At 43.3% G+C, this 22,589-nt stretch overlaps 1 long non-coding RNA gene across 1 annotated transcript; it reads right to left on the reverse strand.

Moving 5' to 3' along the window:
* Positions 1-6,771: 6,771 nt before the first annotated feature.
* On the reverse strand, positions 6,772-21,795 carry LOC101179104. The gene is made up of 4 exons (XR_001115634.1): positions 21,449-21,795; positions 19,643-19,822; positions 18,777-18,891; positions 6,772-6,916 (listed from the first exon to the last, which is right to left on the reverse strand). It is a non-coding gene; the product is annotated as an uncharacterized LOC101179104 (long non-coding RNA).
* Positions 21,796-22,589: the final 794 nt, after the last annotated feature.

Here is a 22,589-nt window from a genome sequence, read left to right on the forward strand (position 1 = left end):
ATCCACACCAAAAACCCATCTGTACATCACCATCATCAAAGACAAAAAGTAGATAAAACCACAAAGATGGGGAAAAAACAGACCAAAAAAACTGGAAACTCTAAAAAACAGAGCACCTCTCCTCCTGCAAAGGAACGCAGTTCCTCACCAGCAACGGAACAAAGCTGGATGGAGGATGACTTTGATGAGTTGAGAGAAGAAGGCTTCAGACGATCAAACTACTCTGAGCTACGAGAGGAAATTCAAAACAACAGCAAAGAAGTTAAAAACTTTGAAAAAAAATTAGAAGAATGGATAACTAGAATAACCAATGGAGAGAAGGGCTTCAAGGAGCCGATGGAGCTGAAAGCCAAGTTTCGAGAACTACGCGAAGATTGCAGAAGCCTCAGTAGCAGATGCGATCAACTGGAAGAAAGGGTATCGCTGATGGAAGATGAAATGAATGAAATGAAAAGAGAAGGGAAGTTTAGAGAAAAAAGGATAAAAAGAAATGAACAAAGCCTCCAAGAAATTTGGGACTATGTGAAAAGACCAAACCTACGTCTGATTGGTGTACCTGAAAATGATGGGGAGAATGGAACCAAGTTGGAAAACACTCTGCAAGATATTATCCAGGAGAACTTCCCCAATCTAGCAAGGCAGGCCAGCATTCAGATTCAGGAAATACAGAGAACGCCACAAAGATACTCCTCGAGAAGGGCAACTCCAAGACACATTATTGTCAGATTCACCAAAGTTGAAATGAAAGAAAAAATGTTAAGGGCAGCCAGAAAGAAAGGTCGGGTTACCCACAAAGGGAAGCCCATCAGACTAACAGCTGATCTCTCAGCAGAAACTCTACAAGCCAGAAGAGAGTGGGGGCCGATATTCAACATTCTTAAAGAAAAGAATTTTCAACCCAGAATCTCCTATCCCGCCAAACTAAGCTTCATAAGTGAAGGAGAAATAAAACACTTTACAGACAAGCAAACGCTGAGTGATTTTGTCACCACCAGGCCTGCCCTAAAAGAGCTCCTGAAGGAAGCACTAAACATGGAAAGGAACAACCGGTACCAGCCACTGCAAAAACATGCCAAATTGTAAAGACCATCGAGACTAGGAAGAAACTATAGCAACTAACGAGGAAAATAACCAACTAACATCATAATGACAGGATCAGATTCACACATAACAATATTAACGTTAAATGTAAATGGGCTAAATGCTCCATTCAAAAGACACAGACTGGCAAACTGGATAAGGAGTCAGGACCCATCAGTGTGCTGTATTCAGGAAACCCATCTCACATGCAGAGACACACATAGACTCAAAATAAAAGGATGGAGGAAGATCTATCAAGCAACTGGAAAACAAAAAAAGGCAGGGGTTGCAATCCTAGTCTCTGATAAAATAGACTTTAAACCAACAAAGATCAAAAGAGACAAAGAAGGCCATTACATAATGGTAAAGGGATCAATTCATCAAGAAGAGCTAACTATCCTAAATATATATGCACCCAACACAGGAGCACCCAGATTCATAAAGCAAGTCCTGAGTGACCTACTAAAGGACTTAAACTCCCACACAATAATAATGGGAGATTTTAACACCCCACTGTCAGCATTAGACAGATCAACGAGACAGAAAGTTAACAAGGATATCCAGGAATTGAACTCAGCTCTACATAAAGTGGACCTAATAGACATCTACAGAACTCTCCACCCCAAGTCAACAGAATATACATTTTTTTCAGCACCACACCACACCTATTCCAAAATTGACCACATAGTTGGAAGTAAAGCTCTCCTCAGCAAATGTAAAAGAACAGAAATTATAACAAACTGTCTCTCAGACCACAGTGCAATCAAACTAGAACTCAGGATTAAGAAACTCACTCAAAACCGCTCTACTACATGGAAACTGAACAACCTGCTCCTGAATGACTATTGGGTACATAATGAAATGAAGGCAGAAATAAAGATGTTCTTTGAAACCAACGAGAACAAAGACACAACATACCAGAATCTCTGGGACACGTTCAAAGCAGTGTGTAGAGGGAAATTTATAGCACTAAATGCCCACAAGAGAAAGCAGGAAAGATCCAAAATTGACTCCCTAACATCACAATTAAAAGAACTAGAAAAGCAAGAGCAAACACATTCAAAAGCTAGCAGAAGGCTAGAAATAACTAAAATCAGAGCAGAACTGAAGGAAATAGAGACACAAAAAACCCTTCAAAAAATTAATGAATCCAGGAGCTGGTTTTTTGAAAAGATCAACAAAATTGATGGACCGCTAGCAAGACTAATAAAGAAGAAAAGAGAGAAGAATCAAATAGATGCAATAAAAAACGAAAAAGGGGATATCACCACCGATCCCACAGAAATACAATCTACCATCAGAGAATACTACAAACACCTCTATGCAAATAAACTAGAAAATCTAGAAGAAATGGATAAATTCCTCGACAAATACACCCTCCCAAGACTAAACCAGGAAGAAGTTGAATCTCTGAATAGACCAATAACAGGTTCTGAAATTGTGGCAATAATCAATAGCTTACCAACCAAAAAGAGTCCAGGACCTGATGGATTCACAGCCGAATTCTACCAGAGGTACAAGGAGGAACTGGTACCATTCCTTCTGAAACTATTCCAATCGATAGAAAAAGAGGGAATCCTCCCTAACACATTTTATGAAGCCAGCATCGTCCTGATACCAAAACCTGGCAGAGACATAACCAAAAAAGAGAATTTCAGACCAATATCCTTGATGAACATTGATGCAAAAATCCTCAATAAAATACTGGCAAACCGAATCCAGCAGCACATCAAAAAGCTTATCCACCATGATCAAGTGGGCTTCATCCCTGGGATGCAAGGCTGGTTCAACATACGCAAATTAATAAATGTAATCCAACATATAAACAGGACCAAAGACAAAAACCACATGATTATCTCAATAGATGCAGAAAAGGCCTTTGACAAAATTCAACAACCCTTCATGCTAAAAACTCTCAATAAATTAGGTATTGATGGGACGTATCTCAAAATAATAAGAGCTATCTACGACAAACCCACAGCCAATATCATACTGAATGGGCAAAAACTGGAAGCATTCCCTCTGAAAACTGGCACAAGACAGGGATGCCCTCTCTCACCGCTCCTGTTCAACATAGTGCTGGAAGTTCTGGCCAGAGCAATCAGACAGGAGAAGGAAATAAAAGGTATTCAATTAGGAAAAGAGGAAGTCAAATTGTCCCTGTTTGCAGATGACATGATTGTATATCTAGAAAACCCCACTGTCTCAGCCCAAAATCTCCTTAAGCTGATTAGCAACTTCAGCGAAGTCTCAGGATACAAAATTAATGTACAAAAATCACAAGCATTCTTGTACACCAATAACAGACAAACAGAGAGCCAAATCATGAGTGAACTCCCATTCACAATTGCTTCAAAGAGAATAAAATACCTAGGAATCCAACTTACAAGGGATGTGAAGGACCTCTTCAAGGAGAACTACAAACCACTGCTCAATGAAATAAAAGAGGATACAAACAAATGGAAGAACATTCCATGCTCATGGGTTGGAAGAATCAATATCGTGAAAATGGCCATACTGCCCAAGGTAATTTATAGATTCAATGCCATCCCCATCAAGCTACCAATGACTTTCTTCACAGAATTGGAAAAAACTACTTTAAAGTTCATATGGAACCAAAAAAGAGCCCGCATCGCCAAGTCAATCCTAAGCCAAAAGAACAAAGCTGGAGGCATCACGCTACCTGACTTTAAACTATACTACAAGGCTACAGTAACCAAAACAGCATGGTACTGGTACCACAACAGAGACATAGATCAATGGAACAGAACAGAGCCCTCAGAAATGATGCCGCATAGCTACAACTATCTGATCTTTGACAAACCTGACAAAAACAAGAAATGGGGAAAGGATTCCCTATTTAATAAATGGTGCTGGGAAAACTGGCTAGCCATATGTAGAAAGCTGCAACTGGATCCCTTCCTTACACCTTATACAAAAATTAATTCAAGATGGATTAAAGACTTATATGTTAGACCTAAAACCATTAAAATCCTACAAGAAAACCTAGGCAATACCATTCAGGACATAGGCGTGGGCAAGGACTTCATGTCTAAAACACCAAAAGCAATGGCAACAAAAGCCAAAATCGACAAATGGGATCTCATTAAACTAAAGAGCTTCTGCACAGCAAAAGAAACTATCATCAGAATTAACAGGCAACCTACAGAATGGGAGAAAATTTTTGCAACCTACTCATCTGACAAAGGGCTAATATCCAGAATCTATAATGAACTCAAACAAATTTACAAGAAAAAAACAAACAACCCCATCAAAAAGTGGGCAGAGGACATGAACAGACACTTCTCAAAAGAAGACATTTATGCAGCCAGAAAACACATGAAGAAATGCTCATCATCACTGGCCATCAGAGAAATGCAAATCAAAACCACAGTGAGATACCATCTCACACCAGTTAGAATGGCCATCATTAAAAAATCAGGAAACAACAGGTGCTGGAGAGGATGTGGAGAAATAGGAACACTTTTACACTGTTGGTGGGACTGTAAACTAGTTCAACCATTGTGGAAGTCAGTGTGGCGATTCCTCAGGGATCTCGAACTAGAAATACCATTTGACCCAGCCATCCCATTACTGGGTATATACCCAAAGGACTATAAATCATGCTGCTATAAAGACACATGCCCACGTATGTTTATTGCGGCACTATTCACAATAGCAAAGAGTTGGAACCAACCCAAATGTCCAACAACGATAGACTGGATTAAGAAAATGTGGCACATATACACCATGGAATACTATGCAGCCATAAAAAATGATGAGTTCGTGTCCTTTGTAGGGACATGGATGAAACTGGAAAACATCATTCTCAGTAAACTATCGCAAGGACAAAAAACCAAACACCGCATGTTCTCACTCATAGGTGGGAATTGAACATTGAGAACACATGGACACAGGAAGGGGAACATCACACTCCGGGGACTGTTGTGGGGTGGGGGGAGGGGGAGGGACAGCATTAGGTGATACACCTAATGCTAAATGACGAGTTAATGGGTGCAGGAAATCAACATGGCACATGGATACATATGTAACAAACCTGCACGTTGTGCACATGTACCTAAAACCCTAAAGTATAATAAAAAAAAAAAAAAAAAAAAACCATATAAAAAAAAATAAATAAATTAAAAAAAAAAAAAAAAAAAAAAAAAAAAAAAGAAGTAAATGACTTCTTTGGGAGGGCCTGGGCATCTGCTTTCTTTGATAACTATTCATAAACATTCAGCGCACAATTTGTCAAGAAACTTGGGTGTCAGCTTAGACACCACTGCATCTGAGAACAGTTCCCTATCCCCTGCCCAACTTTCTGAACAGCACACACACACACACACACACACACACACACACACACACACCCTTTCCTCCACTGCACCATAGGTGGAGAAGCTACATTTACCCAGGACACTGCCACCCTCATTGATCGTCCCAGAGGGAATACCTGTGTCAACCAGGTCTCTTACCTGCAAATATATAATTGAGTCCAGGAGACTCATCTCTGGCTGGCTGCGCTGTCAAAAAGAGGAACTATCAGCCTTAGCTCTGTGGGCTGCCAAGTTCACGGGCAAGAGAAAATTCAGAGGCAGGTGTACAGCAGAAGCAGCAACAACGCAGTTGACTTCCTGGTTCTGGTTGACCCCTGAGGCCTGGTGGGTCCCTGCTGTCACTTTTGTGAGACAGCTCTGCACTGTCATAGTAAGCTCCACTTTCTCTAAGCTGCATAAATTGGTTTATATTATTTGCAATTAAAAAATTCCACCCAGCAGGGCACGGTGGTTCATGCGTGTAATCTCAGCACTTTAGGAGGCCCAGGTGGGTGGATCGCTTAAGTCCAGGAGTTCGAGAGCAGCCTGGCCAACATGTCAAAATCCCATCTCTAGAAAAAATACAAAAATTAGCTGGGTGTGTTGGCACACGCCTGTAATCCCAGCTACTTGGGAGGCTGAGGCACAAGGATCACTTGAACCAGGAGGTGGAGGTTGCAGTGAGCCAAGATCACACCACCACACTCCAGCCTGGGTGACAGAGCAAGATTCTGTCTAAAAATAAAAATAAAAATTCCACCTAATACATAATGCAGAAAAGGTGCCATTAATAGTTGATTTTAGATGTTTTTGTACTCTTTTAGATAACTAGGAACATTATTGATTTTTTTCCTAGTTATTGATTTTTTATTGTTACTGATATTCCATTGTTACCCTTCCCCACTTTCTCCAGGAAATCTCACTAGTTAACACATCTACAGGTCTGTCCTTATCTGGAAATGTATTTCATCTAAACCGAGAAGCTCCAATTCAGGTAAGCTTTCAGGGGCCAGCCCACACTCTGCCCCTGACCTGAGGTCCAGTTCCTTCCGCACTTTGTTCCACCCTTTCCAGTTTGAAGTCCATCCTCTGAGATGGGGAAGGCAGAAGTAAGACAGCAGTGACGTGTGTCTGCCTTGTCTTGGCCACCAGTCACATTACACTGACTGCTCTAAGCTGTGGCGCCATGGCTACCAGTGTCGGTTCAGATCCCTGTCCCCTGCTTACTGGCTGTGTGACCTTGGGAAAGTTAGGGAAACTCTCTGTCCTTCACAGTCCTCATCTAAAAACTGGGAATCACATCAGTGCCTACCTCACAGAGCTCTTGCGAGGATCTGAGCAAATGAATTAACACAAGTAGAAGACAGGGCCTGGCTCAATAAATGTTCACTTTTATTTTGTTCTTTCCCTATCCTGACCAAAACTAAAAGAACCCTCTTCTGTGTGTGCAAAGTTCCTAGAAACTTCTGTTGTCTTGTCATTTTTCATGCTGCTTCTTTTTCCTTGGGCTCTTCCTGCTTCCTTGTGAGTGGGAAAATAAAACCAAGGTCAATTACAAATTTATTTATTTATTTATTTATTTTATTTTTTGAGGCAGAGTCTCATGCTGTCACCCAAGCTGGAGTGCAGTGGCATGATCTCAGCTCACTGCAACCTCTGCCTCCCAAGCTCAAGGAATACTCCTACCTCAGCCTCCTGAGTAGCTGGGATTACAGGCACACACCTCCATGTCCAGCTAATTTTTGTATTTTTAGTAGAGACAGAGTTTCTCCATGTTGGCCAGGCTGGTCTCAAACTGCTGACCTCAAGTGATCCACCTGCCTCAGCCTCCCAAAGTGCTGGGATTACAGGTGTGAGCCACTGTGCCCAGCTCCAACTACTGATTGAAAAGGTATAGCCCCTGATAAGAAATGTTCACTCCTGGCTTGTCCCACCACACTCTCCAAAGGGGCACTTGACCCTGCCATTTTCTTTCCAGACAGCTCTTCTCTTCCAGACGTCACCTTTCCCAGGCAGTGAGGCCTTCCCAGGCTACAAAGATCAGGCAGGCTGCAGCGCCCGGCTAGTTGAAGAAATTGAATGTTATCTCCCAGAAACCAGGAGGACTACCTCAGTGAGGCTTTTCAACTTGGAAGTTCCTTACAGTGAAATAGGGAAGTTTCTCATTATGCCCAGGTAATAAAGCACTGATGGGCACAGGGTTAAGAAGGCGCCCAAGGGAGGCCCTGAATTCTCCTTCCTGTTGCCCCTCCTCAACTCCTCCTTAATTTTCTTCTACTGAAATAAAAAAGTAAGTGAAATAAAATGTTCCAAAACTGACTCAGAGAAGCTAGAGGTCCTAACTAAAGCAACATTTGCAAAACAACACACTTACTATTAGCTCTGCCCATCGCACTACCTGACAAGCAGTGCTTAAAATAAGACAGAAAGAAGCAGGGAGGCTCATTCATGCACTGCCTGGCTGCGGGAGGCAGCCAGGAAACAGTGCCCTGCCTTGGAGAGGCGCGCTCCCAGCAAGGGGAGGCCAGTGGGAAACAACCACAGCAGAGTTGATAGAGACCCTGCCTGACACAGCTGTTCAGCCTGCTCTGGGAACATGAGGCAGGAACAAACTACTAGCTCATCCTGGGGAAGCCAGGGAAGGTCTCACAGAGCTGGGGCAGGAGCAGAATCTTACAGGATGAGCCCACCAGGAAGACAAGAGGAGGAAAGTGGGAGGCAAAGGGTGTTTCAGGCAGGGACAGTAGCCTGTGCAAAGACAGACACCTGAAAAGCACGATGCTGAGTATAGGAAGAATAGCCAAGTTCCCTGTGGGGCAGGGGCAGGCAAGGAAAACAGCAGGGAGACCCAGCATCAGGAGAAGTTAGGATGGGGACCCTCCTGAATGCCGCTTTTCAAGCCCCACAGACTGATTCAGAGTCCTTAAGGTGGGACCCAAAAGTCTACATCCAGGTGGCCCTGAGGACCCAGTGTGGGAATGAGTCACAGACAACAAGGAATCATTGGCATTTTCAAACAGCAGTGTGATGCAACCAGATTTGCTTTTAAGAAACACTGTATTTGTGGGAAAGTGGAGAAGGAAGTGGAGCTTGCAGAGCCTGAAGAAGAGATCAATCAGGAGATGATTCCAGCTGTCCTGTGGAGCCGTGATAAATGAAAGCAATCGGGAGGGCGGAGAGGGGGTGAATATCATGAGATATTTCCAAGGTACAAACAACAGAACTTGATGAGCAATTACGTGTGGGTGGTGAAGGAGAGAAAACAGTCAAAATGATTCCAGAGTTTCCACCTCAGGCTCCCCAAGGATTGAGAGCCCTTAAGAAAAAGAGGGAATGGAGGTCAAGAGGAAGCTTGCATTTGTGGGGCAGGCAGTGAGAACTCTCCACAGAGTTTAGTTGGGGTGTGTGGCCCAGGAGATGGCTGTGGATAACTGCATGTCCAGAGAGGAGGGCAGGAAGCCACAGGCACTGCAGGGAGGAGCCGAGATTAAACATGGGGCTTTGGAGTGATAACTGACAAGGAAAGGCTGAGGACGCCCAGGCAGAGTGGACAGAGTGGACGCGCACCTGGAGATGCCTCCGACAGGAGAGGTGGGTGGAGACCCAGAAGGAATAGCAAAGAAGGAGGAGGAAAACCTACCTAAAATAGTGTGGGAAATTGGAAAGGAGAGAGTTTCAAGGAGAGAATGAGAATGTCCAACACCCAAGAAAGGTCAGATAGGGATAGAGCGGAAACATGTAGATTAGGTGTGGCAATTCCAAAGCCACTGCCAACCCTAGAGAAGGTGACCATGGTGTGCTGGGATCCGGAGCCAGACTGCAGCAGGCTGAGAAGTAAATCAAATCCAGGAGGAGAAGACAGCAATTGCAGATTCTTCTTTTATTGTGAAGGAAAAGAGACAGGACAGTCACCAAAGGGAATGGCAGAGTGAGATATATGGAGCCTTTCCCCTCTTTTTAAACTTTTCACTTTATTAAAATAGCATGCCTTAACACGAGTCATTGAATATAATGATTATTTCCTACATTCTATAGATATCCAAAATGATTAGAAATATTTTCTACTCCAGCACTTCCTAACAGTGTATTTGCAGAGGGTACAATCTCAGCAAGTTAGGGTGAGATTTTTTTTTTTTCAATTTGAGTATTTGAAAATGGCCATATGGATTCGTATCATCTCATATTCTTGCAGTAAAAAACATGAACACCAGGGTTACAAGGGAGTTTGCATGATGTTTGTAAGAAGGGATGTAAGCAATAAGAATGAGGTTCAAACTCCATGTTCCTTGGGTAACCCTTGCATCATAGATGTGTTTGTATTAATAGTGTGTGACCCATTTAATCCTCAAAACAGTTCAGTTGTTCTTCCTAAATAATAGCAAACCTTTATAGAATGCTTATTATATTCCAGGCAATATCCTAAGTGCTTCAATATGTAATCCCACCTGATACTCAAAACAATCTTATGAAAAAGATACTATTATTATCCCATTTTACAAATGAGAAAACCGTAATTCAGAGGGCCTAAAGTAACCTGCTCAATATCACATAGCTAGTAAGTAGGGATGAATTTCCAAATGATGTTATTAAATTTAGAAATTAAGGGGAAATGGCTAAATGTAAAAGAAGTTAAAAATACAAAGGGGCCAAAACCAGAAACAACTCAATGTCCTCCAACAAGAGTATCAATAAACAAATTTTAGTTTATTTAAACAACAAAATACAACTCAGAATCAACTACAGATATATGCAGTGACATGAATGAGTCTCAAAAATTATGTTGAAATATATGAAAAAGAGCTCAATATCACTGATCATTAGAGAAATGGAAATTAAAACCACAATGAGGTACTATCTCACACCAGTCAGAATGGCTGTTATTAAAAAGTCAAAAAATAACAGATGCTGGAGAGGTTGCAGAGAAAAAGGAACACTTACACACCGTTGGTGGGAGTGTAAATTAGTTCAACCATTGTATAAAACAGTGTGGCGATTCCTCAAGGACCTAAAAACAGAAATACCATTTGACCCAGCAATTCCATTACTGGGTATATATCCAAAGGTGTATATAAATTGTTCTATCAGAAACGCATGCTGGGCATGGTGGCTCACGCCTGTAATCCCAACACTTTGCGAGGCTGAGGTAGGTGGATCAGCCTGGCTAAACCAGCCTGGCCAACATGGTGAAACCCTGTCTCTACTAAAAACACAAAAATTAGCCAGGAGTGGTGGTGCATGCCTATAGTCCCAGCTACTCAGGAGGCTGAGTGGGGAGAATCGCTTGAACCTGGGAGGCAGAGGTTGCAGTGAGTCGAGATTGTGCCACTGCACACTCCAGCCTGGGTGAGAGAGCAAGACTCCATCTCAAGAAAAAAAAGAAAAAGAAAGAAAGAAAGAGAAAGAAAGAAAGAAGGAAGGAAGAGAGAGAGAGAGAAAGAAAGAAAGAAAGAAAGAAAAAGAAAGAAAGAAAGAAAGAGCAAGCAAAAAGGGAAAGAAAGGCAGGCACATGCACACATATGTTTATTGCACCACTATTCACCATAGCAAAGAGATGAAATCAACCTAAATGTCCATAAATGACAGATAGGATAAAGAAAATGTGGTATATAGATACCATGAAATACTATGCAGCCATATAAAAGAACAAGATCATGTCCTTTGATGGAACATTAATGGAGCTGGAGGCCATTATTCTTAGCAAACTAATGCAGAGACAGAAAACCAAATACTGCATGTTCTCACCTATAAGTGGGAGCTAAATGATGAGAACACATGGACACATAGAGGGGAACAACATACACTGGGGCCTATTGGAGGGTGAAGGGTAGGAGGAGGGAGAGGATCAAGAAAAATAACTAATAGGTACTAGGCTTAATAGCTGGGGGATGAAATAATCTGTACAACCAACCCCCATGACACAAGTTTACCTATGTAACAAACCTGCACATGAACTCCTGAACTTAAAATAAAAAAGTAAAATAACTTCTATTTAGTAAAATAAATTACATTGAATGAAAAATCAAACAACCAAAGAAATATATACTGTACAGTTCCATTTATAAAATGTTCCAGAAGTACTAATTTCCAATAATAGAAGTCAGAATAGATATTACTAGGGTACAGGAGTGAGAGCATGGTGGGCTCGTGAAAGGGGTTAGGGGAATTTTCTGAGGTGAGGAAAGTGTCTTATATGAGGGTGGTAGTCCAAAATGAAGTCATATGTAAACGAACTTTGTCAGAGGTACGATGGAGGAAGGCCAAGGAGCAGGCTGAGGGGCTCAGTTAACAAACATAGATGCAGGCCTAGCTCCAGAGAAGCCCCTAAGCCCTAATGCCTGAGAAGGAGGGAGAGCCAGTTCCGTGGCCAGCAGAAGGATGGCAGTAGCCAGCCGAGGGAGCTGACATCAGAAGGCTTGTCCATCATTTCAGCTGGAGGAGTAAGAATACAGGAGAATACTTTTCTGGTGGTAGATGTTCTTGGGCCAAGGATGTTAGATCTGGGACAACCCCCTTTTATAGATGAGGACATAGTGTTAGTGACTTATTCATGGTTACATGGCTAATTAGTCACAGAGCTGGAATCAGCACATAGTTCTTTTACATCAATAGAATAAGTCAACTGGGGTGGTGTCAGAGCCTCCTCAAATGCATGACCCTGCATCACTTCCCACCATTGACTCCCATCACTGCAAATGAAGGCTCTGACCCTTGCTTACTGAAAACAAATGAATTACTTCCAGTTGTATTTTCATTTAATAAACATTCGTCAATCACTTATCACTGGCCAGGTGCTGTTAGATGCTGAAAATCCAAAAAGAAAAAGCCACTATCCCTGTTTTCAGATAACTTAAGATTGGTGAGGTGAGACTCACATGAGTAGATGACACACTAGAGATAAGTAGCAGAGTAGGAAAGAGGGGAGAAGGTTTACTGTTGGCACAAGCAGAACTCAAGCAATTCTGCTAATGTGAGGAGTTCGGACGTCTTCCTTAAGCCTCTGAGAGAATGGAGCAGGCTGAGGTCAGAGAACTGAAGAGAAGGGTTTAGGGACAGAATCACCCCACTGAAAGCACAGGCAAGCACATGCACAGAGACGCAAGAAACTCTCTCCCCCTGCTCCCCATCCAAGATGGGGAGCTCAGGGGTACAAGTCTGGCTCCCTTAGTGAAGAGCACCAGCCAAATGGACGTGTAAAAACAATCAATGTCAAAAGTATCCATTAAGAGTTTGGCTTCAACACACCCCTGAAGATAAATACGATGCAATCTCAACACGTACTTAGTCTACAAACAGAATTTCCACAACAGAAAATGGACTAAGCTTTGGTGAGTGGAAACATGATGCTTTTAAGCACATTTTAACAAACACAGTGATCTTTAAACAGTCACCTACACAGCATGGTGCTGGCATAAGAACAGATGCATAGACCAATAGAACAGAATAAACCCACAAATAAATCCATGTATCTACAATGAACTCATTTTTGGCAACAGTGCCAAGAAGATACATCGGTGAAAGGACAGTCTCTTCAATAAATGTACTGGGAAAACTTGATATCCATATGCAGATGAATAAAACTAGACCCCTATCTCTCACCATATACAAAAATCAAATCAAAATGGACTAAAGACTTAAATCTAAGACCTCAGACTATGAAACTACTAAAAGAAAACATCGGAGAAACTCTCCAGGATGTTGGACTGGAGAAAGATTTCTTGAGTATTACCCCACAAGCACAGGCACCAAAGCAAAAATGGACAAACGGGATCATATCAAGTTAAAAAGTTTCTGCACATCAAAGGAAACAATCAACGAAGTGAAGAGACAGCCCACAGAATGAGAGAACATATTTGCAGACTACCCATCTGACAAGAGATTAATAACCAGAATATATAAGGAGCTCAAACAACTCAATTGGAAAAACATCTAATAATCTGATTTAAAAATGGGCAAAAGGTTTGAATAGACATTTCTCAAAAGAAGACATACAAATGGCACACAGGTATATGAAAGGGTGCTCAACATCACTGATCATCAGAGAGATGCAAATCAAAACTACAATAAAATTTGTACTACAATTACTGCAGTAAAATTGGCTTTTACCCAAAAGACAGGCAATAACAAGTGCTGGGGAGGATGTAGAGAAAGGGGAACCCTCATAACTCCCCTGAGTATAATCACTATGGAGAACAGTATGGAGATTCCTCAAAAAACTACCGTATGAGCTACCATGTGATCCAGCAATCCCACTGCTGGGTATACCCGAAAGAAAGGAGATCAGTATATTGAACAGAGATAATCTGCACTCCCATGTTTATTGTAGCACTATTCACAATAGCAAAGATTTGGAGGCAACCTAAGTGTCCAGCAACAGACAAATGGACAAAAAAAATGTGTTATGGGCAGGGTGCGGTGGCTCACGCCTGTAATCCCAGCACTTTGGGAGGCTGAGGCAGGAGGATCACTTGAGCTCAGGAGTTTAAGGCCAGCCTGGGAAACATGGTAAAAGCTGTACCTACACTACATTGAAAAAAAAAAAAAAATTAGCCAGTGCATGCCTGTAGTCTCAGCTACTTGGGAGGCTGAGGTAGGGGGATCACTTGAGCCTGAGAGGTGGAGGCTGCAGTGATCCATGATCATACCACTGCACTTCAGCCTGGGTGACAGAGCAAGACTCTGTCTCAAAAACAACAACAAAAAAAGTGTATGTGTTATATACACAAAACGGAGTACTATTAAGCCATTAAAAAGAATGAGATCCTGTCAACAACATGGATGCAACTAGAAGATGTAAGTGACAAAATTCAGGCACAGAAAGAAGGAAATTTAGCATGTTCTCACTCATTTGTGGGAACTAAAAATTAAAACAATTGAACTCATGGAGATAGAGAGTAAAAAGACGGTTAGCAGAGACTGGGAAGGATAGTGGGGAGAGAGGGGTGGGAAATGGGGATGGCTAATGGGTAGAAAAATATAGTTAGATACCATGAATAAGATTTAGTATTTGATAGCACAAGAGGGTAACTACAATCAGCAATAATTTGTTGCACATTTTAAAATAACTGAGTGAATACAATTGGAATGTTCATAACACAAAGAAATGATGAATGCTTGAGGTGACGGAAACCCCATTTACCCTGATGAGATTATGACACGTTGTATGCCTGTATCGAAATATCTCATGTGCCCCATAAATACCTACATTGCCTATGTACCTATAAAACTTAATAATTAAAAATATTTTTAAAAACCAGTCGCCTAAACCTGTTCCACAATCAGTAGTCATGAACATTAAACTGCTGGCTTTATCAACCAGTATCTCCTGAATCCAAGAAACACGCACACTAGCTGAAATGCAGGCCACAGCTCTGCCAGTGATGGATAGCAAAACAAAGGCAGCACTAATGAAAAATTAATGAAAACAGTTACTTCCATAAGAAAAATGATCTGTTTTCTCTCACCTTCGTATTGATTTTTAACCAGCCCCGTAATTGGAAATGTATATGTTATCCTAAGGTAAAGGCAGGCAGAGGGAAGCAGAGTGTGTAATCCACTTCATTGTGGGCAGGCTGTCAGCCATGCAACGAAGCTTTAGCCTGGGAAGCATAGCCTCTCCCTCTCATATTCTCTCCACCCAGCCTGAAACCCGATCCTCCCAGGCTCTGAGTCCTGAGTCATTCCAAGGTTATGAATACTGACGACACCCTAATGTTCCTATGACCATCAGGGAACCCACTTTTGGGATCATCTTCTCCTATAGCATTCAATTGAAATAAATACAACCCCAATCTTCATAGTGCAGGAAGTCCCATCTCTCCCCCAAGTTCTGAGGAATTCCCTGGAGATTTATCTTTCCCCATAGTCACTTTTCTTTTTTTTTTTGAGACGGAGTCTCGCTCTGTCGCCCAGGCTGTGCAGTGGCACGATCTCAGCTCACTGCAACCTCCGCCCAGGTTCAAGCAATTCTCCTGCCTCAGCCTTCTGAGAAGCTGGGATTACAGGTGCATGCCACCATGCCTGGCTGATTTTTGTACTTTTAGTAGAGACAGGGTTTCACCATGTTGGTCAGGGTGGTCTCGAACTCTTGACCTCATGATCCACCCGCCTCAGCCTTCCAAAGTGCTGGGATTACAGGCGTGAGCCACTGCCCCAGGACCATAGTCACTTTTTATATCTCACTCAATTCCAGCCTCAACTCTCCCATCCTCTCTTCTCTCATCTGCTGTGGCTCTCACCAAATCTACCACATATTGTCACAAGCTTGGATATAGCCCACCTCCTTGCCTCTGCAAAGACTAACCTAAAGCAGTACTAGGTAGGCTAGTTAAAGTTAGTTAAAGCAGACCAGGCATGGTGGCTCACGCCTGTAATCCAGCAATTTGGAAGGCCCAGGTGGGCGGATCACCTGAGGCCAGGAGTTCAAGGCCAGCTGGGCCAACATGGAGAAACCCCATCTCTACTAAAAAATACAAAAATTAGCCAGACGTGGTGGCCTGCACCTGTAGTCCCAGCTACTCAGAGGTTGAGGCACGAGAATTGCTTGAACCTGGGAGGCAAAGGTTGCAGTGAGCTGAGCTTGCGCCACTGCACTGCAGCCTGGGCAGCAGAGAAAGACTCTGTCTCAAAAAAACAAACAAAAAAAAAACATAAAGTTAGTTAAAGCAGACTGAGGCAGGTTGGAGGGTAGAATCTGCATTTGCTTTGCTCACCACTGAATCCTAAATGCCAAAGCTCTACTTGGAGCATCATAGGAGCCTAAAACTAATAATAGGCCTAGAATATAGACACAGACCTTGAACAACCAAATTCATAGAGACAGAAAGTAGACAGGTGGTTGCCAGGGGCTGAGGGAAGGGAAGTATGGGGAGTAATTCTGTACAGAGTAGAAAGTTTCAGTTCAGAAGATAAAAAAAGTTCTGGAGAGGCCAGGCGCAGTGGCTCATGCCTGTAATCCCAACACTTTGGGAGGCCGAGCCAGACATATCACTTGAAACCACGAGTTCAAGACCAGCCTAGCCAACATGGTGAAACCCCATCTCTACTAAAAATACAAAAACTAGCCAGGCATGGTGGCACACACCTGTAATCGCAGCTACTCGGGAGGCTGAGGCACGAGAATCGCTTGAACCCGGGAGGCAGAGGTTGCAGTGAGCCAAGATCGCGCCACTGCACTCCAGCCTGGGTGATAGAGTGAGACTCTGCCTCAAAAAAAAAAAAAAAAAAAAGTTCTGGAGAGGCATGGTGGTAATGGTTGCATAACATTGTGAATATTCTCTGTGTCACTGAACTGTCCACTTAAATATAGTTAAAATGGTAAAGTCTATGTTATGTGTATTTTACAATTTTTAAAATTCAATGAAGCAATGATAGAAAAGAGGAGTGGAGCTCAGTTCTCTTTTATCCTAAAACTAAACATCTGTTCTCAGGACTCCTTAATGTCCCAGCTCGTGGGGTGGCTGCCTGGTCCAGAGCTCTCCAAAGTGAGTGCTCCAGACCTATTTATAACATAGTCCAACTGGAGAGAGGAAAGCAAATTACAACTTCTATTTATATATATTAATATTTTCTATTTTGGGGGTATATTTAAACATATATAATACTATAGAAGCACATGTAGATAATTTAGAAACAATTAGATTTACACTGGAGGAATGTTGTCAAAAACTTTACACTTCTGGATTGCATAATCAACAAACCTTGAAGACCATTATTATTATTAATTTGTATAGCTTTAAGTGGTACAAGTACAGTTTTGCTACATAGATATATTGCTTTTGGTGAAGTCTGGGCTTTTCGTGTAACCATCATCTGAATAATATACCTTGTATCCATTAAGCAATTTCTCTTATTATGATTTATTTATTTATTTAGAGACAAGGTCTTGCTCTGTCCCCCAGGCTGGAGTGCAGTGGCACCATCTTGGCTTATTGCAGCCTCTACAACCTGGGCTCCAGCGATCCTCCCACCTCAGCCTCCTAAATAGCTGGGACTACAGGCACACACCACCATGCCCAGCTAATTTTTAAATTATTTGTAGAGATGAGGTCTCACCATGTCACCCAGATTGGTCTTAAACTCCTGGGCTCACGCAATCCTCCCACCTTGGCCTCCCAAAGTATTGGGATTACAGGTGTGAGCCACTGCTCTGGGACTCGTATTATTATTTTTTGACGTCTAGCTCACCTTACTAGCTGTGAGCTCCACAGGGACAGGGATCTTCATATGTTTTGTTTTTTTATTTTATTTAGTTTTTATTTTTATTTTTTTAATTTTTACAGATGGAGGGTCTCGCTATGTTGTCCCGGCTGGTCTCAAACTCCTGGCCTCAATGATCCTCCCATCTCAGCCTCAGAAAGTGCTGGGATTACAGCGTGAGCCACCAAGCACCCTGGCCATATGTTTTGTTTATCTGTGTATCCCATACCCCCAGTACAGTATCTGGCATACAGTAAGTTCTCATGGATAGTTGCTGATGAATGAGTTGTGGCTGCTGTTAGCACTACTCTCTCCAAAGCAGGTGCTCTTAGCCCATGGCCATGCCATGCTGCTGGGGGCTTCTGGCCCACTGGGACAAGCTCTCTTCCTCTTTCTCCTCCTTTTCTTTTTTTTTGCTACACCATCGTACAGTTTTCTAATCTGTAAAATGAGGACATTGGGCAGAATGCTTCCAAAGTTCCTTTCTTTCTTTTTTTTTTTTTTTGAGATGGAGTTTCACTCTTGTTGCCAGGCTGGAATGCAATGGTGTGATCTCGGCTCACCGCAAACTCCGCCTCCTGGGTTCAAGCGATTCTCCTGCCTCAGCCTCCTGAGTAGCTGGGATTACAGGCATGCGTCACCATGCCCAGCTGATTTTGTATTTTTAGTAGAGACGAGGTTTCTCCATGTTGGTCAGGCTGGTCTCCCGACCTCAGGTGATCCGCCTGCTCGGCCTCCCAAAGTGCTGGGATTACAGGCATGAGCCATTGCGCCCGGCCCAAAGTTCCTAACTTTCTATGCTGCTGATTTTCCTGCCTAAATGCCAGCTACTAGGTTGAAGTCATTTCTAAGCCACAACATGAATTTGAATCAGGGATAGATGCATGCAGCTTCAAGGTGACTTTGGGGACTTGGCCTGACTTTTTTTCTCAGTGAGGGCAAACTGCTGACATCTCCTCCAGGATACCAAAAGTCACATACGTTACAGAGTCTCACCAGTCAAGGCCCTTCTGCTGTTCAAAGTAGGTGTCAAGGAAAGGTGGCTCTTTTAGAGGTAGAAAAACACATTTACATTGAGTTTCCATTAAGATCTTATTTTCACAGAACCCAGGTTTGATGGCAAATCTGTGTTTTCTGACTTGGCCCTGTGTTGGTCTTGCAGCCGAACAATCCCAGGTGGACCTCCCTTGTCCATGCACACATTCCCGAAGTGACTTAGAGCAATTTTCTCAACCTGCCTGCATCTCACATTTCTCCTCTGATAATCCAAGAATATAACACTCATTTTGTGGGGCTGCTGTAATAATAAAAAGACAAGTACACAGTGAGACCTCCATAAAATATAACCTTGGTCGCTATTATTATATTTTGTTTTCTCAAATGGGAAATGAGAGACTAAATCCGTAGTTTCCAGAGGAATTCCAGAATTCTCAAGAGCTGCCAGAATGGGGCTCCAGGTAGTTCATCCTCCAAGATGCCCCCATTTTTTTTCCAGCTCTGCTTTTTCTCAGATTTATGTATATTTCTTTTGAAAAAAAAGGGGGGGGGGATTCTGCAGATTTTTTGACGTGCTTTACAAATATTGGACAGATAAGCAGAAAATTTTTAATCCTATGAATCTAATTAAAAGAAAGTAAGATGCCTGAACTCAAACCACTGCACAGGTGATCTTGCCTGACAGAGAAAGTGAGATTGGCCTGCCCCCGAATTTCCTGGTTCCCTTCGCTGGGCTCTGCTAGGAAGAATTCCCTGTTAGAATCATCTCTGGGACATGCTGCCCATCTCCTAGACAGGTGGTGGTTAAACACCCACTCTTTGGTGAAATATCTCACGCTGCCATCTCTGCCTACAACCGCTTATCCCTAACCACTCACTTTCAAGAAAGGGAGGAGGGAGGAGAGAGTGAGTTATTAGCAAATAATCCTGAATACACCCAGGCCTGCTGTCTCTCCCATCTTTCCAATCCAAGTTCAGCCTTGGGCATAGATTTAAAACAACATTGTTCTGGAGGTGGTCTTCAAATGCAACAGGCTGTGATTAATGCTCACACTGTCCTTTAAGGCTATGGGCAGCCTTCTGGACTATTCTGCATGGGCTGGTGCTAATCTGAGTTCAGGTTATGGTGGAAATAGCCTGGTTCACAGGTGTGGAGCAGACTCAGCTTCTTCATTTGTGGCTGAAAAACCTTGGGCAAATAACTTGCATGCTTTAAGCCTTGGTTTTCACACCTGAAAAATGAAGGTAAACAGCATTCACCTTGCTTGTCTCATAAGACTTTTGTGAGAAGCTCATTGAAGACTGGATGTCAGAACCAGATAGAACCACACAGAAGGGAGGCCCAAGGTCACCAGAGACTATCTGAGCCTGCCCCTTGCTGAGGAGGCTGGTGTGGCAGGAAGGGGCCGGGCCATTCTCTGGACACATCTGTGGGTCCTCTGGCATGAAGTCATTTGGAGAAGGAGAGGACATGGGGCTGCAGGTTCCTACATGATCCATCCTCGTGTCCGATCCTAAAGCTCACTTTCACAGCTTGCCCAATGCCGGGCAGGGAGGATGAAAGTGTCCTGGCTGAGATTCCATCCAGATACCACTGGCTCTTCCAAGATGAAACAGATAGTGCATCTCACTCCCACAGCATCTCAAAGCAGAGCTGGCCTTTGGTTCAACAGGGCCCAAGGCAAGAATGGGTGGGCCCTGCCTTCTCCTGCCACTCAAGGTGGGCATGAGGGATCTGCAGGCATAGCCACTTGTTTTGAGGACATCTAGGGTGTGGAAAGCCAGAGAAAGCCCATAGAAGAGAGCTAACGACACGGGCCAGGGAGCGTGTGTGGCTGAACCAACTGGGCAGGTCCAGTACACGTGGAGGCGCACCTCATTGTCCTAGACTGGGGCTCAGGAAACCTGGCCCTTCTTCCTACCCTGTGTGGCCTTGGGCAAGTCACATCACCTTCTCAGGTTTCTATAGATTAATGGAGTTGGACCAGAATCTTGCTTTTCAGATGGGTACATTTAGGCCCATTACTCAGTGGAAAAAGCTACCAGTTACTCATCTTCCCAGAATGCCAGTTTTACTTGGAGATTGGAAGAAACAGTTTTTCATTTTCTTAAACAGCTTTATGAGATATAATTCACATCTCATACAATTCATCCATTGAAAATGCACAATTCAGTGCTTTTTAGTGTATTCATAGGGCTGTCCCAGCATCCCCATCATCAATTTTAGATCATTTCCATCACCCCAAACGGGAGAAACCCATTCCCTTTGGCCACCACCTCCCACCACCCAGTCCTTCCAGCTCCTGGCAACCACGAGTCTACTTTCCAACTCTACAGGTTTGACTGTTTGGGACATTTCATATAAATAGAATCATACACTATGTGTTCTTGGAAGGCTGATTTTTATATTAAAACAAACAGTTGTGTTATGAAAAGCATGCCAAAATTAGATTAATTTCTAAATCACAAAAGACATTTCAGAGAAATCTCCCGTGTGTCTGGCAGCTTTAAGCTCAGTCTGAGTCTCCTCTAGGGACAGTAATTCACTCTCCTCTGCCTCCAGGGCCACTTGGTGGAAATTCTGGACGGCACTGGACTTAAGGATCTAGATCCAACCTTTGAAAGACCCCAGGGCTCAGCTAGATAAACCAACAGAGTGATTTTCCAGGAGAAAAAGTCACTAATCATGACTTTCTGTTACCATGTTCCTCCTCATCCCCTCATCTTTCCATCTTATCTCACCTCCACACAGAGGTCTACATTTAGAATAACTGAAAAAAAATAAGAGAATGATCCCACTATTTCAGATTTCCATGTGAAAGAATAAGAGGTTGTGGCTGCCCTCCCTGCCCACTCACCTTGTACCATTCTTCCAGTCTCTGGGAGGGGCTTCTTCGTCTATTCTATTCATTGCAGCCTCCCCGTGCCCAGTACAGAGCCTTGGAATATGATAGTGAAGCCCAGTTCCAGCTCCACAAATATTTGATAGAAGAAAGAAATGGAAGAAAGGCTGAAGGAAGAAAAGGAGGAAGCAAGGGAGAGGAAGAGAAAAACTAGGAAATCGGGATCCTACCAGCCCTCTATCTCCCCATCTCCACACCATGCTGCAATGCAGCCCCCGAGGGGCTTTGAATTTGCCCATATCAATCACCTGCTTCTCAGAAAGCATTACTGCCGCAAATCAAGACAACGAAACCAACTGCTCACTAAGGAATTTGAAAATGAAGAGCTGTGAGTGGGTTGGGGAGGGTTATTAGACCAGGAAGCAGAGCACTCTTCACTGACAGAGTGCTTTTGCATATATTATCTCATTTGACCTTCCCAGAAGTCTGGTGAGAAAGCCAAGGCCAGGATTCTGTAGGCTGTTTTGGATGAAAAACAAAAAACAAAAAGCCCTGCACTTAGGTAGAATGCAGTGCTTTGGCACGCACGGGTTCTAGAATCACTCAGCTTTGTTTAAATCTGAGCTCTGGTCCTGTGTGACCTTGGGACCAGTGCCTGACCTTGGGTATGCTAAGGGGCCCAGGCAACTGCACAGTGTCATGTGGGGCAGGTGGGACCTCACAGGGAGGAGGGCCTGCAGGTGCCTGGGGCTGTCCTGCACTCTCTCAGCATCCTGCTCAGAGCCTGCACAGCGGGCTGTGCTATGCTTGTGCTGGAGGGGAGGGGTCCTGTCCCTCTTGTCCTTCCTTTGTATTGGGCATAAGGGGAGTCTTGAGGGGGAGGGACAAATGGCGCAGGAGCGTAGGGCAGTCTGAGCATAGATGTGGGCTGTTTCAGGAGGTACTGGGAATGCCAGCTGCCCAGGACATGGAGACAGCAGGAGGCCACCAGGAAGCAGGAAGCCACCAGGCCACTTGAGGGTCACCCACTGAATGATTCGGCATGCCTCTCTGCAACCTCTCAAAAGATCAGTTTCCTTATCTGCCTTCTCAGAGAATTGTGGTGAGGGTCAAAATGAAAAGTATATGAAGATCTGTTGCCCAGAACCTGGCCTCC

The sequence above is a fragment of the Nomascus leucogenys genome, chromosome 4 (genome assembly GCF_006542625.1).
Source record: "Nomascus leucogenys isolate Asia chromosome 4, Asia_NLE_v1, whole genome shotgun sequence".
In the NCBI taxonomy this organism is placed as follows: domain Eukaryota; kingdom Metazoa; phylum Chordata; class Mammalia; order Primates; family Hylobatidae; genus Nomascus; species Nomascus leucogenys.